We start from the raw sequence: 26,925 nt of genomic DNA on the forward strand, positions 1-26,925 counted from the left end.
TGCTTCTACTGAATACCCTTAAATTTATAATTTTGGGAAGTATGCAAGTCCCTATTTTTTAGAAGAGATGTGAAGCACCCAAAAGGTACAATAACAAGCTTTCAGACCCACGACAATGCTAACAATCATGTTTGCAGCATATACTCTATTTAGTCTTTGAACCCCTAATAGATTAACCTATAAACCTGCAAGGTCCCACCATTATCCTGAGCATTAATGCAATGCTGATTTTTAAAATTAAGTTTTGCTATAAACCACCATGTTAATATAGTTTAAGTGGTCTTTAGTTACACTATGTTCAAATGATAAGAGGACCTGAATTGTGTAAGCTGTAAGCACACAAAAGTCTAGCCCCCTGTATTGTTTGCGATCTTTCTGCTAATGATCTATTCCCATTACTAATATACCAACCTTTTCATTATAGAGAAATGAGAAACACTTTAAAAACAAAAAACTCTTCTCTGAAATGGTGTTTTTAGAACTGGTAAGGTATTACTTCATATAGCACCAGGAGCAGTAGAAGCACAGAGGGGTCAACAGCATGAATGAAGCAGAAGCAAGATGATACTTGCCTGAAGGTCATCAGGTACAGCTTCCTTTCCAACAAGAACAGTAAGCAGCACTGTTGTGACATCACCAAATCTGACTTACATGTCAGATAATATGCTACCCATTCTAGAATAGAGTATTTTTAATAGTTTTTGAGTTCAGGTTCTCTTTAATAGATACCTTCAACATGACCACTGCACATACCTGTGATTCAAGGTATTCATATTCAATATCATTCATATTCATAAGTGGATATGGTTGCAACTAACTATTGGTTCATTCGATTCTCAACCATAACTGTTTCTTACTGGTATGTAACAGACACAGGATCATAACCTGTACAATAAAGCTGCATTTTCCTATAACCTCCCTTTTTTAAACTTCACAGATGTGTTGAAGATATGTTTAAAAAAGGAGCTAATATTTGTATTATTTTCTACAGACTTTGGACAGTTAAAAAATTCACAATTTGCACATTTGCCCTGTTTCTTAGGCCTGGTATCTCTGAAAGTATGTGTGTAATTCAGAGATTGCAATGATTTTTTTTTTTGTGGGCTCAGATCAGTTGTGGTTAGTTGTGGTTAGATCGGACCTGTAGGCAAATATTGACTGAAAGTACACAATATGTTATATGCTATATGTGAACAATGGGTGAGTACACCTGATCAGAATTCTATCACTTTTTATCTGAGGAAAATGATGGGTAGAGATTTCTACAACTCTGTGTTATATTTAAGGATTTCTGATTAATCAGTTACCCTTTAGAATTTTGCTTAGATTGTCAATCGAATGCAAAATTGGAAGCAGATCTGCTCCTGTTTTTTAGACCTTTGCCAGTTCAGTAATACCTACTTGTAATTTACCCTGCTTTGAACCAAGATCATCAAAACATTCCAACAGAAACAGAGCACTAACTCCTGATTTACGTAAGGAATGTTAAAGTTATGGAAAACCACATGGTCTTGTGATGTTATAATGCTGTGCCCACACAGATATCACTGGCTTCCTGGCTGGTGACAAACTTGAAATAACTTTGCAGTTAGCTGTAAAAAGTCACAAGCTAAAGCTTTATATTTATAATAAACCAAGGAACAGTTTACATTTGTATTTGTTAGGAAATAATTATATGACTAGTTTTACTTAGCTACTGGAGATAAAATAGATAGCTCCAATATATACTCATCTAAATAGTTTTGCAGCCAAAACAAGTTCAACAAAACTCTAATTCTAGACTGTATTAAAAACCTGTGATTTGGCAAAGAGAAACACATTCCTTGAATGAGTCAGCTGAGGTAATGTAAGCTTATCTCAAATGGCTGATTTACACATTTCTTATCTCAACAGATTTTACAGGCAAAACTAAAATTGTGTCCTAACAAACATTCTGAGTGTGGGAAAAAAAGACACATGAAAATGAAAACCTGCATTGTGAAAATACTGCTAAAATAACTCATCTTTAAAACCGCCAGGATAAAAAGGATTTTTTTCCGAGGGCAGATTAATACTGAAGCAACACACAATTGTTCTAACTACTGTTATATTGGAATAGGAATGTTGGGTGGACAAATTAAAAAATAATACAGTGTACAGAGCACATGTCTGAAGACTAGGACAAAGAACAAGAAAAGGGAACCACTCTGGATTTCAATTCTGCTCCCACTGGGGGAGAAGTTTAGGATAACTGACACCAGTTTAAAGAAGCACAACAAGAATAGTAAGCACGGTGGGACATTTAGCAACACTAGCTACATAAAACATGTGGGGCTTATATGTGATGGAGTTTGAGCTGTCAGAGAATATGTTTTGGGTGCTGAGAATGTTTTAAAAAGCATTAGTAGACTCAAGCTGTTATTTAATAAATGTATTACATATCAAATACACAGGAGATTGTTGAGGGACATTAAAAATGTAAACCAAGTGCACCCGACTGTCACAGCTATGAAATGTAAAGCATTTCATAGAAAGGGTTGTAGCTGATGATGTGTTATGTTTAGTGTGCTGTCACTTTAGATATAAGTAGTACTTCTGTAATTAGGTTTCATGTTGTATCTCCATCGCTAGTTGAGGGCTTTTTTACTGAAATAGGTTTCATCTGCAACACATTATAATTATTATTATTATTATTATAATATTATTAATATTATTAAGTAGTATTATTATAGCACTGACATATTATAATCCATAGTCATGTCACTAACTGTCCCAAAAGGGGGCCGAAAATTAAATGTCCCACTGTAGTCATATGTCATTACTACAAATTAAGGTCACTATGGGGGGGGGAAACCAATTAACCTAACTTGCATGTTTTGTATGAGGAAAGTACCTGAGTATACATGAGGTACATCATCCCCTTTGGTCCCCTACAAGGTGTTTTTTTCATAATTCTTTCCCAAAGGTGTACTGAACTGCTGGCTGTATCTAATTACACCATGTGCAATCATAGACACATGGTCAATTGTTCTCTAGCTTTATTTAGACTACTATATCTCCACAGTTTTATTGATAAAGGCCAACACATATCTGTTGATTCTGCAAACATGTGTTAATGTTAGGGCAAGAAGTACTTTTCATTCAGTTCTGTTTCCAACTGTGGCCCAAGGTGAGTATTAGGTTCAACTAGCCTAAAACAAGGAATCTTTCTGCCTAAAGGCATAACCTCCAGATTGGGATTTTGATCCCAGCAATTTTAAATAGGCAAAGTTCACAGTACATCACCTACCTAGGTGCTTAATCAGACCTCTTGTGTGTTTTAAGCCAAGGTCAGTTAATAATGTACTTGTGTGGCAGCATAAGCCACCAATAGTGATTGACCATGTAAGAGATTGGGAGGGGAATAGAAGTTTTACATAATTCAGTGTACTTCCCACAGATTTCGAAGGCTGACTATATCATGCGTTTTCTGGCATGCACACTCTGGGTCATTACTGAAAGCCTACTAGTCGTTTTAGGAATTATGTATTGCTACATCCCATTTTATGATGTTGGTGAAATCCCTTTAAAATAAACAAGCAAGGCTATGTTGTAGAAGGAGAAATATTTTCTCCATGGTTCAGTCTGTCATGTCTCTAAAGCTGGGATAAAGGTTTGTTTGTGTCATAAAACTGTATACATTATAAAAAAAATATCAGTGAATAAACTGTTAAACATTAAAATTGGACTGAATTCAAAACTATGATTAAATTATTTAATTCTGTAATAGAAAGCTGGCTGCACATACACTAGAAGTTTCAGTATTTAGCTGTTACACCTAATTTTGCCAAGGACACACAGTATACTAGTAAACTGAGTTTTGTGTTCTTTCACTATGCATGTAGATTCCACAAAAAAAGACTGTCTGGGTGCCTAGTTTTTTCCTAAATTCTCTTAAATGCTTCATATTATTAGAGTACATTTTGTACAGTATGTGCAACGTACAAGCAGACATTACTGAGGCTTATTTTCCATTCTGGTAATGCATGTTCTGAAATGCTACCCGCAGTAAGTCAGGTCATGTGAGGATACAGTGAGCTAAATGTATGCTTTTAGCAGAAGTCTTCAACTGTTTTAGACTGTCCTTATCCTTGAACAAAAAGAGAAGAACAAAAGAAAATTTTAACTTTGACACAAATTACAAGCACTTCAATAGCACGCATTCAAAGGAATTCAAGGACAAATAACACGACAGAACAAATTTAGCACAGTGAAGCAAAATGTACTTGCGTAAAACATTGTATATAGAAAAGCTGTGCAAAGTTAAAAATGGCTAGAGGCCATTGGAATGTATAATTGAAAAACATGAATTCAGTTCCATGTTTACAGTTCACTACAATTTTTTTCCAAAATGAACAAATTAACCAATAAAAATATGTTTACTGTTATATTTTATTTGCCTTGGACTCACACTTGTAGAGAAACATCCCTGCTTTTTTTTTTATAAATGGATGTGGTTCAAGCCTGCAATATTAGGAAAATAACAATGAAGAAGACCTTAAATTTTTTTAGAAAAACTACATTATTAAAAGCTAGTGCTTGACATCAAAGGACAATTCATCATGATATTGGCTAAAATTTATAGGCAGTTCTCAGTGAAATGTTCCTCCTAACATTTAGCATGGCTGCAAAATATAAAGTCATACATTAAGTGAATAAATGAGTCTGCAACTTACCAACAACATGCAAGCCTATAACCCAGTGCATGCAAGCCTTTAGGCTAACCAAAGCCACAATGACAGATAAATGCGTGCCATATCTACCAAATATTTTGAATAGCAAGTATATAATATAGTATAGTGCCATCAATTCCACCATCTGCCTTGTGCTAAATAACAATAAAATCAGATGCAAGTAGTTTTTTTTTAAAACAACAAAGATTTTAAATAACTCAAATAACAGACAGAAACTTCAAGATAAAACAAGAGAAAAAGAACAGGCCTACCATAAAAAGAGAACTGCAAAATAAGTAAATATGGTAGAGAGTAGAGGGTAAAATATGAACCAAGAATGTAAAAATGGGTGCTAAACTTATTTTGTCCCATGAGAAATATATCTAACTTTCCTTCTTGTTTTTGGAATCCAAGGGACAAATTAATACAACCAAGATTTAAACTAAACTGCAGTAAGTTTCATTTTGACAGGTTCTGGGTTTTTGATTTCCGGTGACTTTGTGACATTCCTTGTTGTTGTACCTGGGCTAAGCCATTTATAAAAAAAATTTTAAAATATATATATATTAAATAATAATATATATAATAATATTATATATAAATAGTGATGTATATGGAGCAAGCAATTGACTATTTTGTTGTGAGACTACAAAGGCCCTAGTGGAGTTCACAAACTTTACTGAAATTTAAACTGAATTGCAGTGACTTTCCTGGATTGCTATGCAGTGACATAGTAATCCAGGAAACAGCAGATTTTGGGCCTGATTTATTAAAATTCTCTAAGACTGGAGAAGACTATCATGGGCTGGGTTTTCCATCAAATAAGTAAAAGATCTGGTCCAGGATTTAAAACATTTGTCAAATAACAAAATCCATTCCAGGTTTACTGGATCACCCATGTTTAACTATGATAGTTTATTTCTCTAGTGTTTGAGAGCTTTAATAAAACAGGCCCTTAAATGCATTTTATGACATTTTTTAATCCAAGTAAAGAGCCCCTAACCTCTTAGTAAATCAAGTCCATTGTTTTTCACTAGTTGCTGTGGTAGGCAGCACTCCTTAAGGCCCTGAGCATTTTGGGTACAGAGGAACCCTCAAACCAAGGAAGGTAAGTTGGTATCCTAATGACTGCCTTAGCATTAGTACTTACAGTAGGGTGTGACAGGGAACAGTAGAGAAAGTAACAATAGGGAAATAACCCAAAAGCAGCTTTATTTCCAAACTTGTCACCTTTACTATATAGGTAAATTTAAATTGCACTACATTGTGATTATATATTACAAAGCTAAGGACATACAAACAATGCCTAAAAAGTAATAACATTTTGTCATTTCAAACACATTTTAATTGATAATTGCCTTGTCCAGTGTATCTGGTTTATCTGACTTTGCCTCGGGAATGAAAATGTTCAGTACAGAAGGTTCCAATAAATTATATATGCAACTGAAAACAAACTGACAGCGCGGATTACATGAAATGCTTAATAGCACGAATAGAATTAGTTGTTTTGTAATTATTTGCTAGAACTTTCCTTTAGGATCCAAAACAAATATTTTTGCATAATGGACAATGAAGCTAATTTACACCACATCCGTAATTAGGCTACTCTGCATATTTATGCCTTAAGGAAACAGTGGTAGGATTGTAAGCAGTGGCAGCTTCAATGCTTCCTCTTGTAACAGCATTGGAGTGCTGCAGGAAGAATGTGTTGTTGTAATCTTACACAAGAGCTAGAGATACAAAACATACCGGTCACATGGGCTTGTTTCCTGTCACACACTGTCAGCATCAATGATATTGTTTCTGCCAAGTCCACTTGATCTATCCTTGGCTGGAATGTTAGTGCGTATGAGTAGATTTCTCAGCAACAATGAGAACATGAAGAAATCCACTACAATTCACAGCTAGTTGTATTCACACAGAAACAAAACAAAACTGCTAAAAGTGCTTTGTTTTAACTAATGTACTTATTAAAATGAGAAACAACCAACGTACTAAAAATTCCACACTGTTAGAGATTTACAGTTTTGTTTTTTTTGTAGTGCTATCAGTTAGATGTTTATATAGGCTACACTTTTTACGAACATTTTCTACTATAACCCCAAACTAAAAAGTTAAGCAAGGAAGGAAAAGGTATGCTTTGTTAGAAAAATCAGGCTAATTTTACAAGGGAAATTAGTAATACTAGGAGGTTTCCAAATAAAGAATCAAGTACCTACTTACCTAGCCCAGTGAATCCCTTGTTTGACTTATATAGTGGAACTTTAAGCAGTAGGTCCCATGCTGTCTTGTCTTCCTTCTATTTTTCAGTGCGGACTGGATACTGCGTGCTGCCATCTTCTTTCTTCTTCCCGCTTCCTCATGTCACCCAATCTCCCATTGCTCATGTTCCAGGAAAGCCTTTTCTGTGCATGGCCTTCTGAGCAGGTCGCAGCCTCCTGAGGAATTTGACGTATGTATCCCAGGAGGCTGTGGGTTTCCTATTCAGACTTTACCACGGCGGCAGTAAATGTATTTTCATTAAATAAAAAGATTAGCCAAAAAAAGTGGTGATAGGTCAGCTTTAAGGTCACATCTGACTGACTCCCAAGCACACTATATGAAGCGCACATAAGATCATTTGGAGGCGTTCTACACAATCATGACCTGAAGCTTGTGAGTACAGGTCTGCTTTAAGGTTAAAACTTTTTACAATTTTAAAGTATTATTCTATTTAGCATCTTAGACCAGGAAAGAATGCCAACAACAATAAAGCAAAAAAAGATTTACCATTCTGTGACAGGTTATAATAAAGTATCACTGTTGCCCAAATGTAAAAGATTCTAATTTGTACAGAGACTTTCTTCATTGTACCACCATTCATTTGCCAAACAAAAATTTTTGGATATTTAATTTAGGGGCCATAGGAAAACACGATCCTAGGATAGTTTTCAACTTTTAAAATCAAAGGTTAATCACATTGCTGAAAGATGCACTTGTTTTATTTTACAATTTTCATTGTGTTTTTAGTTATATTTTTTCCTAAATTATATCAAATGCCATTTTGTTTCTAATTTTAGATAGTGTAAGGAAAAGTTGCCCTGCTTGCAAAGTTCACCCTGTTTGTTTGTCTCAATTATCATTACCATTGAGACTGAATTTGTCGCTAGAACAGAAATAGAGTGGGAATCTTCCAATAGGGACCAATAAAGGGATATCTTCCCAGTGAGACACTGTCCAATGGGCAATGACAGAGGTTTAAACTATTTGTTAAGTCTTTCCAAAAACCAAAAATTGTTTGGGCTTTTAGTTCATATTTTTAGAATACAATATATGTTCATGTTACAATATGAATTAATAATAATAATAATAATAATAATGTGAGAGCTAACACAACATGCACTAATGGATATTTCATGAGTTGTCACCATTTTAAATGGTACCCCAATGCATTAGGGCAAGGCACCTGTGTGGTAGCATGCCACAATGCCAATCAAAACATTATGGTGTACTGCAGTGCATTGAAAATACATTAATGCAGTGCATAATAACACTAGATGTAACACTTGTTAACATGTGCTTTAATTCAATGAAAAGCAGCAAACTAGCTCTTTTTATATTTTTTTTTTGCCAGATGGACATTGCTTAGTTACCTACCTTTTTGCTCAGGTAAACATCCTCTCTTAACATCTATTTGCAAGTTCCTTTGCTTTTACTTTAGTTTACATGAGAGTTGTTTTTCTTTTTAAAAGGTAACCATAAGCACAAAAACAGTATATGTAAAATGTATGTGTGACAAACAAGAATTGTAAAAACTTGACTGACTGTGTACTTATTCAACTCCTTTGCCATAAAGGTTTCATAAGGCCAAACCTGAAGCAGAAGTCAGTTTAAATTATTCACGCTTTGTCAGAAACTAACTTAAAACTATTGTGAGTGGTGCATAAGCATAGTAATCTTTATGTAGGGGTTTGATCAAGTGAGAAGGAACAGAAAGAAGCGGGGAAAATAAATATGCGTTTTATGCTTAGATGGAATGATAAATAAATAATTTGCTGGTGGAAGAAGAAAAGAAGAAAAAATGTCGGTAATAAAGAATAAATTATTGTGAGCCAGGACCAGAGATGGTAAAAGGAGAAGGAACAAGGGAAGGGTCAACAGATTCAGATTATTCCTGTAAATTTTCCTTCAACTCTAGATGCAATGTATACCCTTCAGCAGTTTCTTTGGTAATCTGTCCTAAAGCATAAGTAAACTAAAAACAAAAAAATAACACTTACCTTTAATCCTGCAGATCCCTCAATGGCTCTGGTCCTTCCCACGATCCGGTCCCCTGTCATCCTGGGAATCCTCTTAGTCCCAGCGCAGTCCTCTGCGCCAGGCGCCAAGATCTTCTGCCTTTTCTTCTGGCCTTCTTGCTTAGGCACCCGATCTCTCACTGCGCAGGTACGAAATCGGGTGATGTAGCGGCCGTGTCTCACTGCTCATGCGTGAGATCTGGCATCTCTTTCCCCTTGGAGGAAAAGATGCCCCTTCTGCGCATGCCTGAGATTAGGGAATGCGCAGAAGGAGCGGCCAGAGCCTCCCGGGATGCACAACATAGTTATCCTGGCAGGCTCTGCACTCAAGACTTTAAGGGGTAGTGCTCCAATCTTTTATTTTTTAAAAAAGGGGGTTGCACTTAAAATGATGTACAGTAAAAATGTTGAGTTTAGGTATGCTTTAAAATTAAACAGAACGGTAATACTATGGTTAATCAACACGTGGAGTCTCTGGGTATATGTCGATCTACCCAAGGCCATGGGTGTTTCCTGGGCATGATCCTAGGTGCTCAGGACATTGACCTCCTGCTTTCCCTGCTATCCACAAGGTAATGAAAGAACCATTATTGAACACTAATGTCAATTGTGGAGGATGAGGTTCTTGTGCTTGGATCAACAATTAAAAAAACAAACCATCATGTATGCCTGCTAGTTGATGTATGCATGTACTTGTAAGTATTTATAATTACTTTGTGGATTTGTACTTGTGATTTTCTTTTGGCCACTATGGAATTTACCTGTGAAAATTTTGCAATCTGTTGGGCTTTTGAATATTGATGAGTTTTTTTGGCAAATGAAAATCACATTATGTTTTGTCACAAAGAAATATTACATTTTAAATTCCCATCACCCATCTATAAGGCATTTACAAATCTAGCATGAAAGTGTTTTACTGAAATTTTGGAATATTTCACATCCTTTTACTAAATAATTTTTACAAACTGTAACCTTTCTCCCTAAACCTTAACCTCAAATCCCTTCAAATCAGTAAAACATTAGATGTCAGTATTTATTAAAAACTTTAAAAACAGGCTAAATTAGGAGACAAGAAGCAATTCTAGGATTCTTGTATCTTTATTCTCACTAATCTAATTAAATTCGATTTTTAGAGTCTTGATATCTAGTAATACTACTTGAACTGCTCATTTCAGCCTCAACAACTTTACAGTATAGAATCACAGGTAGGTATACCAAGACAAGCGTATAATTCAGCTTACAATATTTCAGTAAAACAAGAAACCTCCTTGTTTGAGGATTAACAGTCTTCAAGTGAAATACTGGAAATAAGATTATATGACCTGGGTCAAATCAGTATCCAAAAAAATTTATACTCAGATACATTAACTTTCTGAGAAAAAAAAGCGTAGGAAATGTAGATTCTCTCAAGCTGACAGGGTTCAGCTGAGCGATTTGTAACATAAAGGAGTACATGGGAAGCCTGAAAGTAAGGAGCATACAAACTCGCAGCAGTCATGAATGCTTCCTTTGGTTTGTATTCATCATGTGAGACTAAGAGGTTTTATTTGTTTTGGAAATGAAAAAGCACTTTGCTCGCAAATTCCCATAAACAGCTGGCTGAGACAGTGGGAGCTAATCCAAATTGTAATTATTTTGCCAATGTTCCAAAAGTCTACTACATTTAATAAGAAAGGTGTACTGGAATTGCAGAAAATCCAAACATATTTTAGGGACTGGATTTCCAAACTGAGAAATTATGGTATGGTAGAGAATATTGTACCAGCTACAGTGTAAAACATTGAGAAAAATTCCAAGCATCAGAAAAGAAGCATATTTCAGTGGAGATACCCTTAGCATGTGCATTTAATTCATTCATTTGTAAACAGAAACTGTAAAACTAGCAAACATTGTCATCCAAAATGATCCTCCATGACTGTTTCTCATTTCAAAAGATAAAGCCTTAGTGGTAGAATTGCTGCGGAAGCTCTAGCTGTTGCCAAAGGCATGACCCACAAATGTACTATACTGTCAATAATCTTATCAGGCTGGAGGGAGAGGTAGAGACAGTGGGCTTGAGTTAATAAAGCCTAGAGAGGATACACTTTTATCAATTAACCTGGTGATCCAAAAAAAAACTGGAATGGATCTGTTCCATGTTTGAAAACATTTGCTAACAGATAGTAAATGACTTTAGGAAATCCATTCCAGGTTTGCTGGATCACCCAGCTTCACTGATGAAAGTGTATCTTCTCCAGCCTTGGAGAGCTTCAATGAACTCTTTTGATAGTAAAGGTTGCTGACCCCTGGTTTAGGCAGATTATGAACAAATTATGAAACACAAATTCAGGATGTCCGTATAATACATAAATTCAGGATAACCCTAGGTTTGTTCTACAAACTAGATAGATTCTATTAACCTGTCTTTTGATGTTACCCATATAAATTTATAGCAGACCTAAACGCAAAGTATTTACTTTACATACTACATTACAAGTAAAATATTCTTCTTTTTTTTGTAATTGCAACATCTTTAAAAAAAAAAAAAGGGATGAATCATCTCCCCTTTCAGTCTTGGCGATCAAGACTAAATAAGAGCGCAGAGCCTCTCCGGATACCTATGTTCTGCATCCCGGCTCCTGGCTCCTTCTTTAGAAGAGGAATTTTCCTTTACAGCAGGCTACATCACCCAGTCTCACACCTGCGCAGTGCAAGATTTGGTGACAAAGCCAGAAGAAAGAAAAAGAAGGCTGAAGATTGATTTGCCTGGCGCTTTCTCCACGCCGGTACAAAGGAGAATTTCAGGACGCAGGATCCGATCGAGGAAAGCTCCAGCACGATCAAAGGATCTGTGGAATTTAAAAGTAAATGTGATTTTTTTATTTTTCAGTTTAGTTCAGCTTAAATGAACTTCCTAATTATTTTTTTTACACTGAACTGTAAACATGACAGGTAAAAGTTTTAAGCCAGAGTTCTGTATACGCCTAGCACTTTTTTATTATCTTGACCCTGTACAATTTACAATGTACTGTACAATTTCTCTTTTTAGTCAATGGGACATCATCAGAGGGCCTGCAAAAGATCTATTCTCAGAAGAAGGAAGGAGGGTAAAAGTCTTTACCGCTCTCAGAGACCGGAAGCATATCAGGCATTCAGGAAAGAGACCAGTACAGTCACCTTGCTTATCTGTAGTGCCTTACATGGGTCTTATACCCTGCAGGCATGCATTATACCCTCATGCCCTGCAGGCCCATACATTACAGTGTGGAGGCAACCTTTTAATTCTTCAGATTTTTTTTATTAAACTCATAAAAACACTGTCCCCTGTGTTAACACCGAACTCTGAGTAAATCTAAAACTTGCTTTATACCTCCCTCCCCACTATGCTGAGTTCGTTCTCCAAACAGTTTTTCACTAACAATTGTTTAGCAATTCTCCTCTGCCAACAGCACAATACATTGCAATCCTTAGTTCCTTTATATTGTATGTCTGTGCTCATGCAGGATTTGTAACTGCAGGAGTGTACGTTTAACAGAATTATGTGACATCAACACCATGACAGCAGAATATAGCAAGGACAGGGGACTTGCTGGCTTACAGCAGTGCCTCTCACACGCTGTATCTGCACACAGGAGTCCCTGGACAGGCTGCATGTGCATTTAGACCACCCTAGGACACATACATACATGAAGCTAATGAAGTAATTACTGGCAGGACAGAAAGCAAATAGCTGCAGGAGGAGCCCAGAAAGCATAGAATGGGTGGAGTAGGCTGCATGTTTCTGGTATGCTTTAAATGGTATATGAGGTGGGCTCAAGATACCTGCTCCATTTAATACTTGATGTGTGGTAGTGTAAAGGAAAATAGGACTTCTCACTTTCAGCACTGGAGAGGACTATCTACAAATGAGCAAAAATAAAGATAAGGCTGGAATATAGCTTTAGGAGTACCTTAACGAGATACTTTTAACTTCTGTAACTTCATCTAATTGTAAACATACAATGCAATCCCATTTCACACATATAACACAAATTCTTGTCACATGGTCAATAAAGATTAGTTACCATAATTTTCTTTCATTGTATCATATTTTTAGTGTTACCTACCTGGCTCATACTACAGATGAGCATTTAATTGCATGGCTTATAACAGTAGGTAAAGCGTATATTTTCATAGTCCATACACTTCGGTAAAATAATTTTATTAACACAGTTACCATTTATTGTTTATGGTTAATTAGGTAACCCATTAGCAGTAAAATGTATTTTAACCTAATTAACACAATATAAAAATCAAGCAATAATAAAGGCACATTACCATACAGAACAAAATTGTTGCTTTCTCAGTGTTGCGGGAACCAAAAAGCAGCTTTTAAGTCCTGCAGTTGTGCATAAATATGTTACAATGCTGGTTGACTTTAGGACATAAAATGTGATGGATATTCCATTTCATGCCAGTTTCTAGAAAAAGTGTAATAATCAAGGCTAAAACCCCACCTGTCATGTGCTAAAATTTCATGAAAATCACTGGACTGTCAAGTAATAGGCATGACTAACCTAAATGAGTACATTAAAATGACTATTCATATAAGAGGAAATTAAAAAAAGAGTAATATTTTACAAGCGGCTAATGAACTTTTGGCTAACACTTCCTTTCAAACTGTCTAAAAGGGCCAGGTATAATATTTTTATTGGGCATATTGTCACTCCATCTACCTGCATTAATTAGGAATATCTTACGCCCTCTGGAGCTTCCCCTCCTTATACACTATAACTGTAGAGCATCCTTAGGCTTCAATGGGAGGGGCCCTATACCAAAGAAGAGGCTGGAGGGACCAGTCTAGTGCAGTGGAAGACCGTGATGGCAGCTATGAGCGCAAGAGATAAGGTAAATTTTAATTCTCTTGTGTAATCCCACAGACAATTAACCCTTGCAGTGGGGAGGGGGACCCAGAGCATAGGGTGCAACATATTGTAAAATATTATTTCCAGGGCTTTTTTTGCATCAAAAAGATTGCTGCTGTAACTGCTTAAAATGTTGGTTGGGATACAGTTTGTTAGAGAGTTACTTTGTGTTTCTTCACAGTTTCTTTACTTGACCAGGGTAACCAAGATTCTATTTGCCCTGCCCCTTCAAACTTTTTCTCCCCAAAACCCCCTACCCCCTCACCTATTTGCCAATCAACCTTTTCTCCTCGTTCCCAGTAATACAAATCGACACCAGATTTTGGACTTAAAATTGGCTGGCAAGCAGCCGTTTAGTATTACCATATTTAAATTACAGGGGAACTCCACCATAAGAGAATCCCTCCATACCAACCTTATCCATTTTTCCAAAAGACCTTTGCCTTTCTGACCAAACCACAACTAAATCCTGAAACTCCATTCCCTAAGAAAGTCTGCCTTCACGCCCCTGATCAAGTCCCTCATTGACCGTTTTGCCAGATCAATACCCCCGGCATGGATCACTACTACCCCTGGAGGCCTATCCAGCACCACAAACCTGCAAATCTCTGGCACCACTCTACTCCACAACAATAAGGTCATACCAGTCCAGCGAAGCCTCACATCTTCCCAAGACAAGCCCAGCTGTCGACCATTCGGCCTAACCTCCACTCTTCTAGCAACCCTCCAGATATAGGAATGCCCGTTGATCCACAACAAGCAATGTTGACCACCTACGAAAACACAAGTAATGAAAGCAAACAACCACAACCAACAACGGCCCCCCAGCAACATTCCCCCACCTTATAGTAAAAGAGGTCTCATATAAGCGAAACCTCTTATATTTCCATCTCCCAATACATCTAATCACCTCTTCCCCCAACTCCCACCTAGCCACCTCAGTGGCAGCACTGATACGGACGGAATGAGAAGAATACCCTTCAGTCCCCATCCCCACTGCCCGTAGACACCGTTTAAAAGCCCCCAGAAACTGAAATTTGGACAAACACTTACCATCCTCATGAATCAGTAACAGACCCTCACCTCGCGGTCGCCGACTCATCAACTCCACCACCTGTACTGGACAGATCCCTGACCATTCTAGACAAAACAACAACACAGTGAAACCTCTCCCCCTTTGATCCCTCTTTGACCAACGGATTACCAAACTCACCTGGTCCGTGGACAAAACTACATCCTCATATAGGACACCACCTGGCTGCGACCTGGACAGACTCAGCAACTCGCTAATCCTCATTGCCTCAAAGAATGCCAACACAAATGCCATTCGAAATAAAACCTGTTCATTACCATCTGTACACACCTGGCCCAACCCCACAACCACCTCTTGCAGAAGCTGAAAGGACACTGGCCTCCTCCTATCCGGTGCCTGACTGTCCTTATTGTACCCTTGCAAGTCCTTTGTCACATCACTTACCCCAAGCAACTTACACCAAAAAGCCATCCCCTGAAACCCCAGCCGCAAAATTCAGAGACATCCAATATAACAACAGGTGCCAAAAATCACCAAAACCCACCTCCTTTCCTCAGAAATGCCCAGTCTCTCCACACCCCAGAATATGCTCTCCACGTTTTCGCACTCACCGACCATTCAGTAAAACCTCCAATGATCCCATCGTAATCCTCCACAAACTCTCAGGACAAGGGCAACCTTGCTTCCCCGCCTCCGGTGCATCAGCCACCACATTACACCTCCCCAGAATGTGTCTAGCAAAAATGAATATGTTAAATTGTAAACACCTCCAAACCATATGTCGTAGCAGTCACACAGCCAGGGCTGACGACACAGAAACCATTGATAGCCTGAACCACCCCCAAATTGTCACAGTGAAAGGGAACTTTCATGTTTGCCAGCTCCACCCCCCACAATTACACCGCCACAACAATCAGAAAGAGCTCCATGACTATCAAATTTTGGACCAAACCAGCCTCCACCCACTCCAGTGGCCAAACCCCCACACACCATTTACCATCAAAATAGGTCCCAAAACCAGTCGCCCCTGCCATATCCGTAAACAGGTTTAAATCAAAGGCATCCAGTGGCCCATCCAGCCACAAGGCCCGGCCATTAAAATCGTCCAAAACCGGCTCCAAACCCTGAGATCCACCTCACGTCTCTATTTAACTGAATAAAGTGAAGAGGCCATGTCACACCAGCCGTGGCCGCCCCCAATCATCTACAGAAGATCCTGCCCATCCGCATTCATTGGCAAGCGAAGTTCAACTTACCAAACAACGATTGAACTTTCCGCAACCTCATTTTCCATCTACCACATGCTGCTTTAACCTAGTCCTGCAGAGCAACCAACTTATCCAATGGCAACCTACTCTCCATTGCCACGGGATCTAATATAATGCCCAAGAAAACCAAAGCAGTTGCTGTTTTGTCCGCCACCAAGGGGACTCCAAAACGCTCCACGTTTTGCTGCAGAGTGGCCAGCAATACCCGACACACTGAGCTGCCCAGAGGCCCCATTATCACAAAGTCCTCCAAGTAACGAATGACCGACTCTACCCCTGCAACTGTCCGTACCACCCACTCCAAAAACGTGCAAAATTTTTCAAATAAAGCACATAATAGCGAGCATCACATAGCAGGGCAGCGATCAACAAAATACTGCCCTTCCCACTGAATCTCCAAGAGCTGCAAGCTTTCCGGATGAAGTGAAGTGGCCTCAAAGTCTGCTTTTGCCAGTAGCGACCCAGCCCCATAGCGGCAAACCCAGCGAAAAGCCACGTCAAAAGACATATAAGCCACCGCACACATCTCCGGGTCTTTACCATCATTCACCGATCCCCCCGGGGTTACGACAAATGATGGATCATCCTAAACTTACCTTGTTCTTTCTTAGGCACAATCCCCAGAGGCGAGACCACCAAACCCTCCAATGGGGGCTAACTAAACGGTTAACTCATTCGCCATAATCCCACCTCCTTCACCAACCTCTATTCCACCACCTTTTCTGCAATGCAGATTTTAAATTCTGTGGTATTCCTGCTGACTGCACCCCCTCACATGGGAGAGTCACCGCGAAACATTGTGAGAGTCTGTGTGCTCCCCCAAACCCTGAATACTCATGTTTAAATTGACATCCCCCAGCAAATTTGCATCTCCCCTCATTAAAAAGCCAACAGATCCTCTTTTTCTTGGTGGCTGGCGACCCTCCTGCCTGCCCCACCCTGAACAAATGGCGTGCTCACCTGTTTTGCAGGCGTCATTAGGCGCATCCACAAGCCGATGTCTTTGTGGTCTGATCTCAATGATGGCCTTACCACCTTCCTCTGATAAAACTGCTGGTCATATCACAACCAAGCAATCCATATAACCATTACACTTCCCCAATGATATCCTGATAGCAGAAAAGTGGGGCACACTGCTCCAGCTGCTTTTCCCCTATCACACTTGCTAAAAAAGCCTGCAGCCAGTTAAAGAAAGTGCACGGTATAAACCTATACCGCCTCCGCTCACTCTTTTACTTCCAGCCCTCGCCCCACGCCACCCCTTTCTTATACATGTTAAACTGCTCCAATGGCAGCAACAAAAAAACTTCCACATGTTCACTACTCCAAATTTATTCTTTTAGGTAGGTGCCCTAGCAGTCCCTCAAAGCATACATAAACCTTTCCTTGCGCCCATCTGCCCCTCCGACCCCAGACCCCCACTCTTGCCTGGCAGTTCTGCTGAACTTGGACCTGCCCTCGTTCCTTCTGGGCCCAGCACCACGTCTGGCGCTCCAGCTCTCCATCCTCTGATGATGAAAGCTCCTCTTCTGGGTGGAGGGCTTCCTGTCCATGGGGACCTCACCATACCTCGCCTTGTAGAATGGGTACTGCGCCCCTTGTCAGCCACAGCACCCGCAGCGGTAGCACTCCTCCGCCGGGGCCCTGCAAAACACGAGGTCCCAGCTTCAGGCCTCACCACAGGGTGAACGGGGGCTGCACTCCCTGGCAGCCACATCCCCTCGCAATGAGCTCTGCTGAATAGGGGGATTCCTCCCTAGTTTGGATCCTACCTGGGCAGTAGCAGACTGACTGGGCAGACTAGCAGGGTTCCTACCCCATGCTGGGGCTGAGCCCTTTGAAAGTGCCCAGGGCTCCGAGGCCGCAGCCCTGCCGAACTAGATGAAGGGGAGCTAACAGCAGCCCCTCCAGCACCTCAGCTAACCTCTCCTGCACCAAAGCTTCACCCCGTGAAGCCGCTGCCCCCCTAAGCTGTGCCATTAGGGCCTCAACTGACTCCATCACACTAACCTGTGTCCTCGCTAAACTTTTTTCTTCCTACAAAGAGGCCTCCCACTTCTGGTACAGCCCCTCTTAACACTTTCTAACTACCCACCCCTCTGACTACTAACCTATCCTCCTTCACATTCACCTCCCTAACATTCCTCACTTATTTAACCCTTACTTTTCCTGGGCTCCTGGCTGTGTACCCTGTCATGCAGGACCTACGCTTATCTTTAAAGCTGTGGGCCTCACTTTACATTTATTTGTAGTAATGCACTTGTTACATGTTGTGGTTTCAGATAAAATTGGGGTAGTATTAAATGTATGTTTTGTAAGTCCAGATATTTTGGGCTTCATTGGAGGAAGTGAGGGTATATCATATAGCCTGATATCAGAGCTTGGACAGAATTTCTAACTCCTCCATCCGTCCTATGCTGCCAAACTCACAATGTGTGGCTACATAAAACAGGTTGTGCCACTGCTGAATAAATTTATATACTATATTAGAATAGAATTAAACAATGTCTATGTAATAGTAGCGATCACAATACACTGCTTTCATGTGTGTATGTGTATGCTATCAATTTACAGTTTGTGATTCATTAATGAACAAATTGGAAAACTGTGTTATCATATCAGGAAGTTTTGTGTTTGTTCCTAATGACAGAGATTTCTATTATTGTGTTTCTATTATTATAGTAGTTCCTCTTTCCATTTGTCTAAAGTGATTTTACTGGGTGATTTTAGAGCTGGAAATCCCGGACTATCTACCTGAAAACTGCTTCCTTCCTCTTTTTAATACTACATACGTTTGATATATTACAAACCTGGGTTTTTCTAAGGCAAAATATTCCCTATTTAATTGGTATGTATAATTAACTGAATCGACTGTATAAATAAAAACTGAGGAACTGATAAAATGATACATTAAACAATAGGAACATAATCAGTTTACTTTTTTTTGGCAAAAATAAATTTTAGGCATTATATTTCATTAGACTGCTCAATACAAACTTCAAAACTAAACTGTGTATAGATTTGAATAGATTTAAAGGAGATCTAAAGTCAAAGACCTCGAATTCATAATCAAATGACAACAAACACACTATATTTATTGTATTCTAACTATGAAAAGTGTTTCTTTGTTTCCTTTATGCAGTCAATCTGTGCAGAGGCTTGCATTTGTTCTTTAAACTCTCTACTGCATAATGAGGTGGCTACAAAAGACAAAAAAGACAAAAGACATTCCAAATGCAGCATAAAATGTAGCCACACACAAAAAGATATGCACTACAAATCACCTGCAGTTATTAATGAGGACTAATTAAACACAATTTAGAACAACAGGAAAGAGAAAGAAGAAATGTATAATTAAAATATAAATATGTTGGGAATTAAGCAGGTTGTATACACTAGAGACCTAGGAGGGTTTTATTTTTCAGGGTCAAACCTGCAAACCAATTGCCAACACCAACCTGCCACTCATTTTGGTGCCTGCCTATATTTACACCTCACCTGGCTCATATATGCTTAGACCTGCAATCCACCCGAAACCTGGTATTAAAATGGAACTAAACCAAAAAATTAAAAAATTGCGACAGACAGGTGTTGTCACTTCTGCAATAAAATAATCTTACTTGCCTGATCGAAATTTTTTAATTGCACTCATCTATTCCATCCCAGGTGCCACTATCTTCCCCCTTTTCTTCCTTGGCCATTTATTGACCACAGGGGAAGCTTCCTACTCTGAGCTATGTATGCACAAGTCAGTCATTGTTTTACAGAAGGGTACGGCGATCAGTCAGGTAATAATGCTTATTGCAAAAAAGACATTGTTTGTCCCCTTCTGCAATAAAGCCCTGACTGATCCCAAATTTTAAAGGCAGATGTTCTGCTTTAACCTGTTAACAAAAAAATATTTGGATCTTATATAATAGACCAGGCAACAGCCAATCAGTCTGACAGCTGCACTCATTTGAAACTATTGTCACCAGAAACAGTCATTAACAATTGTTTTGTGTGACAATTATTGACTGTCTATAAACTCTGTGGAAAAACAGCATAATTCTCTTAGAATATAAACACAAATACATCCTCTTGAAGCTGTGTTAATCTCCATTTTTTTGTTCTGGACCCCCCTATACAGTGCAGCACACTTAAACCCTGAGGCTGAGCTTCTTGGACACCCAAAGCCTCTCTTTCCCCTCTCTCTAGTAGACATGTTCAATTTGAGATCATTATTTATACTAGAATGTGGCTTTTATTTACATAGTATGCAGTAATTTAAATTGTGAATGTAAGACTTGATTCAGCCAAGTTTGATTCATATGTGGATTATGCTCTCATATGGAACTGGATGTAACATCTGCAATCTCCAGCAGGTGTGTGTAATGATGCGATCTGTAAAATACAGCAAGAGAATACCCTGGGAAAGTAGGCTTGGCTGAAATCCCAATAAATATTACATTCCTTGAGGTATTAATCACCATAGCCTTTGCTAACTCTCAAGGCAAACCACAACCCATTAGCCAGTAACATTTCCTATTTTGGGCAATGTATACTAAGTACATGCTTGGATTTTATTAGTGTTTTGCAAAAAAAAAAACCTCAATTTTAATTTCAAATATATTACAAATATAATGTTATAATGTGCATATATTAAACAGGGTATCTACCACTGCAGGCTCCCAAACAGATCCTCATACCGAAAGATGAGTACAATGTGGTCTTATACAGAACTATATTTACTTATGACCTTCCATGACCTTATAGGAATTACAGTGACTTTATTTACAAAGTTTTTTTTTATAAAAACATATATTTAAACATATTACGTTAATCATATTCAAAAGAAACAACTTACAGCTGTGTAAAATGCCTCCTAAAACTCAAGAGAAATGTTATTTGTAATTATTCAGCAGCGATTGTAGTCTTATAACACTTTGCTGCAAATGTACGTCCATCCAGCTTTTACTGGGTTAACCTTACTGTAGGAGTGAAAAGATTTGAATAATGCATTAGTGTACATACACATCCACTGATACATGCAGTGACCCCTGGATGATCCACTTGTTCCTTCATGCAATTTTAAATTTTCTTGGTTAGCATTAATCTGCTATTTGCCAATCTACTTTCTTTTTTCTAGTGAAAATGATGGTTACAAATCTCTATTTTTGAGTTCTGGAATTCCCTCCAGCCTTACTGGCAGTGAATGACAAAACTGTTTTCTTGAGTAATATTACATAATTTCTCATGAAACAGCTTTCCCACTCGGAGATACATGTTCTTTTATTGTGTAACAGACCTATGGGGGAATGAATGTCCATTCAGGGCTCCATATGTTCAGGGAAATTCATCAATGGCTTCATGATTAATTTACAAACAATGTTACAAAGTGGAGTGGAAGTATATTCTGTAGGGACTACTTATCATCAATTTACACCTGCACAGCTACAAATTCAGATTTTATAGATTATGAAATCAATCAATACACACATCTGAACACTAGCCATGAATTAAGAAATGGCTATAGGTTCATTCGTAGAAAGACCTAAAAAATAATATTACCAGCCTGTAACAAACCGGCCGATAATAGCGATAACTCCCTATTTATATTTGAAACCTGGCTCCAATCTGGGTATTACATATACAGCAGGCAGCTTTCTAATTGGTTGGTTGTTGTTAGTGTTAGGGGAGGTACCACCACTGTCAACCACAATTCACCAAGCATTTGGCAAGCTAAAGAACCAGTATGATACTGTGACAATCAGTTTAATATTTACTGTTTGTAAATACCTACTTTAGTTTGTGAACTTGGAAATTGGCAAACACTTAAGGTTTCTGCTATCTCAAGTTGCAGCAAACTTGAATGTCATCCCCAGTGTCTTGACATGTAAAAACTGGTAAAAGGTCTACCAACCATTCTATGAAGTAAAATTTGCTTTAATTTCACTCTTTGTGTACATTCTCTGTGTTTGGAAATGGAGCTGTAAAGTGGGGTTGTGCTGACTTTTTTTTAATGGTCTTAAAGTGGGATGTAGAGAAAGATAGCCATAGGAATTATACTGCAGAAGTAAAGTGGTGGGCATGTTCCCCTGGGAGACACCTATGTTTACTGTAAGTACATGTGCAGGTGGTCTGACCGCTAGTGAGCTAGACCTGCACAATTCATCAAGCCAAGTACTTTCTGTTCACCTATGGAAGCACTTGTCATAGGTGAAGGAGACTTCGACTGTGGCCCCTGGTATCAATAAAGGGTTGCATATATTAGTATTAGGTATATGCATTGCTAGAGGGAAGTGTAGACATACTAAAGGAATTTTTGTCAGAAACTATGGACATGCTTCATGTGGGTAGGAGGCATGCTTCACAAGATAGTGGGAGACTAGGGACCTGTTACAAGATACCTATAGATATCACTAAAAAAACCTCTTTACAAAACAATATTCACACTTTTACTACAGAATTTTGGGGTCCAAGAGCCAGGTAAAAATACCAAAGAGCAGCATGTAGTCCTTGGGTTGTATTTTTTGCACCAGGGTCTTCTAGTGACCATTTTCCAGGTGGAGCTTGTGGTTACAAATATTGTAGGGAGCTTTGAAATTAGGATGTATCCTTTACGGGTTTGTTGAAACAGGATCAGCAAGAAGTTTATATACTATACATAGACAAAACAATAGGTAAAAGGCGGCAAGGTTCTAAACCTGAAGTTCATATGAGCAAAAAAATAATTATGAATTACACCAACACAAAAGTCCTTTCCAAAGGATTAAACACAAAAATAACCTTTATTACTAAAACTTCCTAAAATATTGCAGATATCTGGTTAGACCATAAATAATACTATATTCTCAGTATACAAGTTTTTGTGCAATACTCTCATTGTATACATTCTAAAAGAAAGATGGGGAAGAGAGAGGAAGATTAGGCCTTTATTGGCAACATTACAAAGGTTTAAAAGCAATTAAAACATTTCTAGGCCAACTTATTGAAATAATATTTTTGTACAACTCAAGGAGGTGCCTGACATATCGCATGCCCAGTGTTTATAAATATTTCTTCAGGTAGGCTGCAGTTATATAGTTTAGGATTTAGTCAGATGGATCAAACTGAAACTCTGTATTTTTGTATATATACTATACATATAGAATGCAAGATACCTGGCATAATCTAGATGACGTACTAATTAATACCAAGGTATTTGACTATTGTACTTTTCCTTCTTGGTATACAAATTGTTAAACTGTATTTGTTACACACTATAGCACTTTCAATCAACCCAGCCTTTTACTAAACCAACGTTTCCAAATATTTTCCCCAGTAGTACCTGTTTATTCAGCCTTGCCTTTTACTTCTCCAAAGTAAATAAGTGTCACCACTGGCCAAAACTATTTTAGTCCATTTGTTGGCTTTTTATCATGCTTGCTCAGACAAGTTAATAATTGCTTTTAAACAGGGCAGCACAAATATTTTGATGTTTAACAACTGCAGAGTCAATGGTATTTCCCACAAAGCGGTATTCTCTGACAGTTTTATTAATAAATTGGACATTGCTATTTTCATTTAACATCTTTTCATTTAAGAATTATAAATAATATAAAATATAGAGGAGCTGATGAACCAGAAACTGAAAAATACTGAACTTTTTATCAGGATGCCAGTATCCGTCAAACAAACAAAAAGTGTATATGTCATATAGTCAAATAAGTTGTATGACATATACTAATGCTAAATTTCTGTTAATCTAGGTTTGATATTTACTCCACTCTACCAAACAGAACAGCCCTGCCTGACAAAGCTAGAGGCTTACTCTTTGTCTGCTTCAGTTTAGTAACAATCATAGGTCTTGTTCTTCCCTCAGCATGTGACTAGACAGTAAAAAAGGGAAGCGCCAGGTATATGGATTTTCTCTCTCACTCTACCCTATTCTTCTATTAGCGTGTTTCTTGTTAGCACATTAGCACTACACCACAACTGACTGGATTCTTGTGCTGTTTTTCCTCCTCCCAATAAATGCTATGCTGTACAAAGACTGCAGGAGGCTGATGCCAATTCCAAATTCAGGTCATTACAATGCATATAAAATATATTTAATGTAATAATGAATACATAGCTGAATTTTTGTGTCTTTTATATCTGCCTGGAGTTTAAATATATAATATTAAAATTACAGTTTAGCTTGGTAGCAAAGTTTGCCTTTTATCTTGCCAGTGCCTATTGTTTTAAGGCCCCAAAATGCCTTGTTTTAAAAATTAGTATTTGCTTGTGGCAATCTAAGTGGGTATTTGGGGAATGTAGTAGCAGGCAGGGGGGCAGGGTTATGAAGTGGAATTGGTACATTCTTATTATTATGAATTACTGTACCCTATTGTTCTCTGTACTTCTGTATTTCAGAATATAATAATTAATTTACCACATCATAATAAAACAAAAAAAATTCTTACAATTTACACACACCTTCATTAGGCCTTATGTATAAAAACTTACTAAAACCTGACTTCAGAGTGTTTGTTGTTATCTATGCCAATCCAGCAACTGGACAGCCAAAGGCACCTGTCCCTGGCTGCTCTCTTGTTGGATTGACTGAACACATGTGAGCAATGACCATAGCCCCACTCACCTGGGTTTGCAAGGCATTAAAAATACCACCTAAAACCCCTTTCAATGTGTCCAGACTAGTCAGAACATAGCCCAAAGCTTTTTGTCTGTTAAAAATGTAATAATATTTTATTGTCGATAGTGCATTTTAATTATTGAAATATTGTAGGGAAACTTTTTTCAAGCAACTACTTGATCAAAAACATTGGCATCCACCCTTTTAAAACACAAGAAAGTAAACATATTGTTTCATACTATTGTACTACTGTGTTATATTGCAAATCCTTTTATTGTAACATAATTTAGCAGAACAAGTCCATGGCAGTGCAGCAGCTTTTCCCACAGTGCCATCATACTAACGTACACTAGGCTTAAGGCCAGCATAATGAATGCCTGTTTGCATTCCTTCCATTTCTACAAAGAAAAGCTTTTTATGGACACCTTATATTAGAAACCACAAAGACATAATTGCTGGTTCTTGTGAAACTGTTACCTACCAGTAATAGAGGATCTGGATTACATATTACAATCTTAGGATCATGTAAGGCTAGTTATTTGATATTATTTAAAAACCTGTAAATCCTGAAATATTCTTTATGAGTATGATGCAAAATTGAATGAATGCAATCCTAATTGTTCTGTTATTGTAAAGTACTATGGTCACTGAAAATGTAAACCATGTGCATCTTTGCAAATATATTTATATATATTCTATATATATTTAAAATATTTTAAACATACAGGATCATTTATTAAGTCAAAAGAAATATATATATGTATAAGGTACTTTTTAGCAAGACATTTTTCAAATAATCACAGATAACAGCATGATATACAAGTTAATCTTTATATTCTGCTTCAATTGAAGAAACAAGTCTCTGTGTTAGGGCTGTGCCCCCTGGCAGATGACGCAGGATTACCTGGGGCGCAAATTTTAAGTGTCTTCTGGTCTTCACCAGAGCACCCCACACCATATTGCAGCCCCCAGGCTCTCCCTACCTGGGGCAAGTGGAACAGAGGGCTTTAGTGTAGGGACAGCCAAGATACTGGGTAGGATGTAAGCGAGAGGCAAGCAACCAAACTCTAAGCAACCAGATCTAACCACAGGTCAGGGCAGAAAGCAGGCTAGTGTAGTCAAGATCAGGCAGAGGGCAGGATTCCAAAAGGCTTGATATGGCAGAGTATAGCCAGGCAAGTCTCAGGTAGCAAGGCTGAGGATCTAGCAGTCAGAGCCTGGAACAAGCGCAGTTTAAATAAGACTAGCAGCCATTTGCAGGACAAGATTGGAACTGGGAGCGAGTCTGCTCATTGGCTGCAGGACTTACTATGAAATCCTCTTCAGCTGTGCACAGCCACAGAGTAAGTGCAAGGCATACTAAAAAACACATTTCACTTTGTGAATTTACTGTTAAAGCGTACCTAAACTCAGAAATTTCACTTTACATAAAAGGGTAGACAACCCTTTTATGTAAGCTAAAAATTCTGTTGTTTGTTTGTTTTTTAAAAAAAAAGGGGAGCAGCACTGCCCCCAATAAGAATGAATGCGAGCGCAAAGCATCCCAGGATACCTACGTCATGCATCCTGGGAGGTTCTTGGGCACTCCTTCTGCCCATTCCTACGCATCCTGGGCATGGGCAGAAGGAGCCTTTTCCGCAAAGAAAAAACATTGCGGATCTGAAGCATGTGCAGTGAGATCAGCAAGTTTTTTTTCCATCCTACTTCACCCAATCTCGCGCCTGGGTCGGGTGACCTAGGATGAAGAACCCAGAAGAAGAGAGGAAGATGGCAACGCCCAGACGGATGTCGGGATGGATGCTGGGACCACGTGGGACCTGATGCAAGACACCCTTGGATCGGACTGCCCTGCCAGATTGAAGGTAAGTGGATTTTTTTTAGCAGTTTTCAGTTTAGTTCCTCTTTAAGGTGCTCCTGTCATGGCTTCCTAAAGCTGAACCCCAACTCTACCTTTTTTCTTCCACCCTCATAGAGAGTCTGCTGCTGTAATGAAAGACAATGGTACCAATTATCTAGACATTTTACCTACATATCTGCAGCAGGTGTATTAAGTCCATCTCAGTTCATGTCTAATGAACTACAAGCATCATCAATCTTTTATTAGTTACATACGCATATTCAATTTCTCTCACACCGATACAAGCATCATCAAATCCTCTCTCATTGAGCATTTTGCC

The sequence above is a fragment of the Pyxicephalus adspersus genome, chromosome 2, assembly GCF_032062135.1.
Source record: "Pyxicephalus adspersus chromosome 2, UCB_Pads_2.0, whole genome shotgun sequence".
Classification (NCBI taxonomy): Eukaryota; Metazoa; Chordata; class Amphibia; order Anura; family Pyxicephalidae; genus Pyxicephalus; species Pyxicephalus adspersus.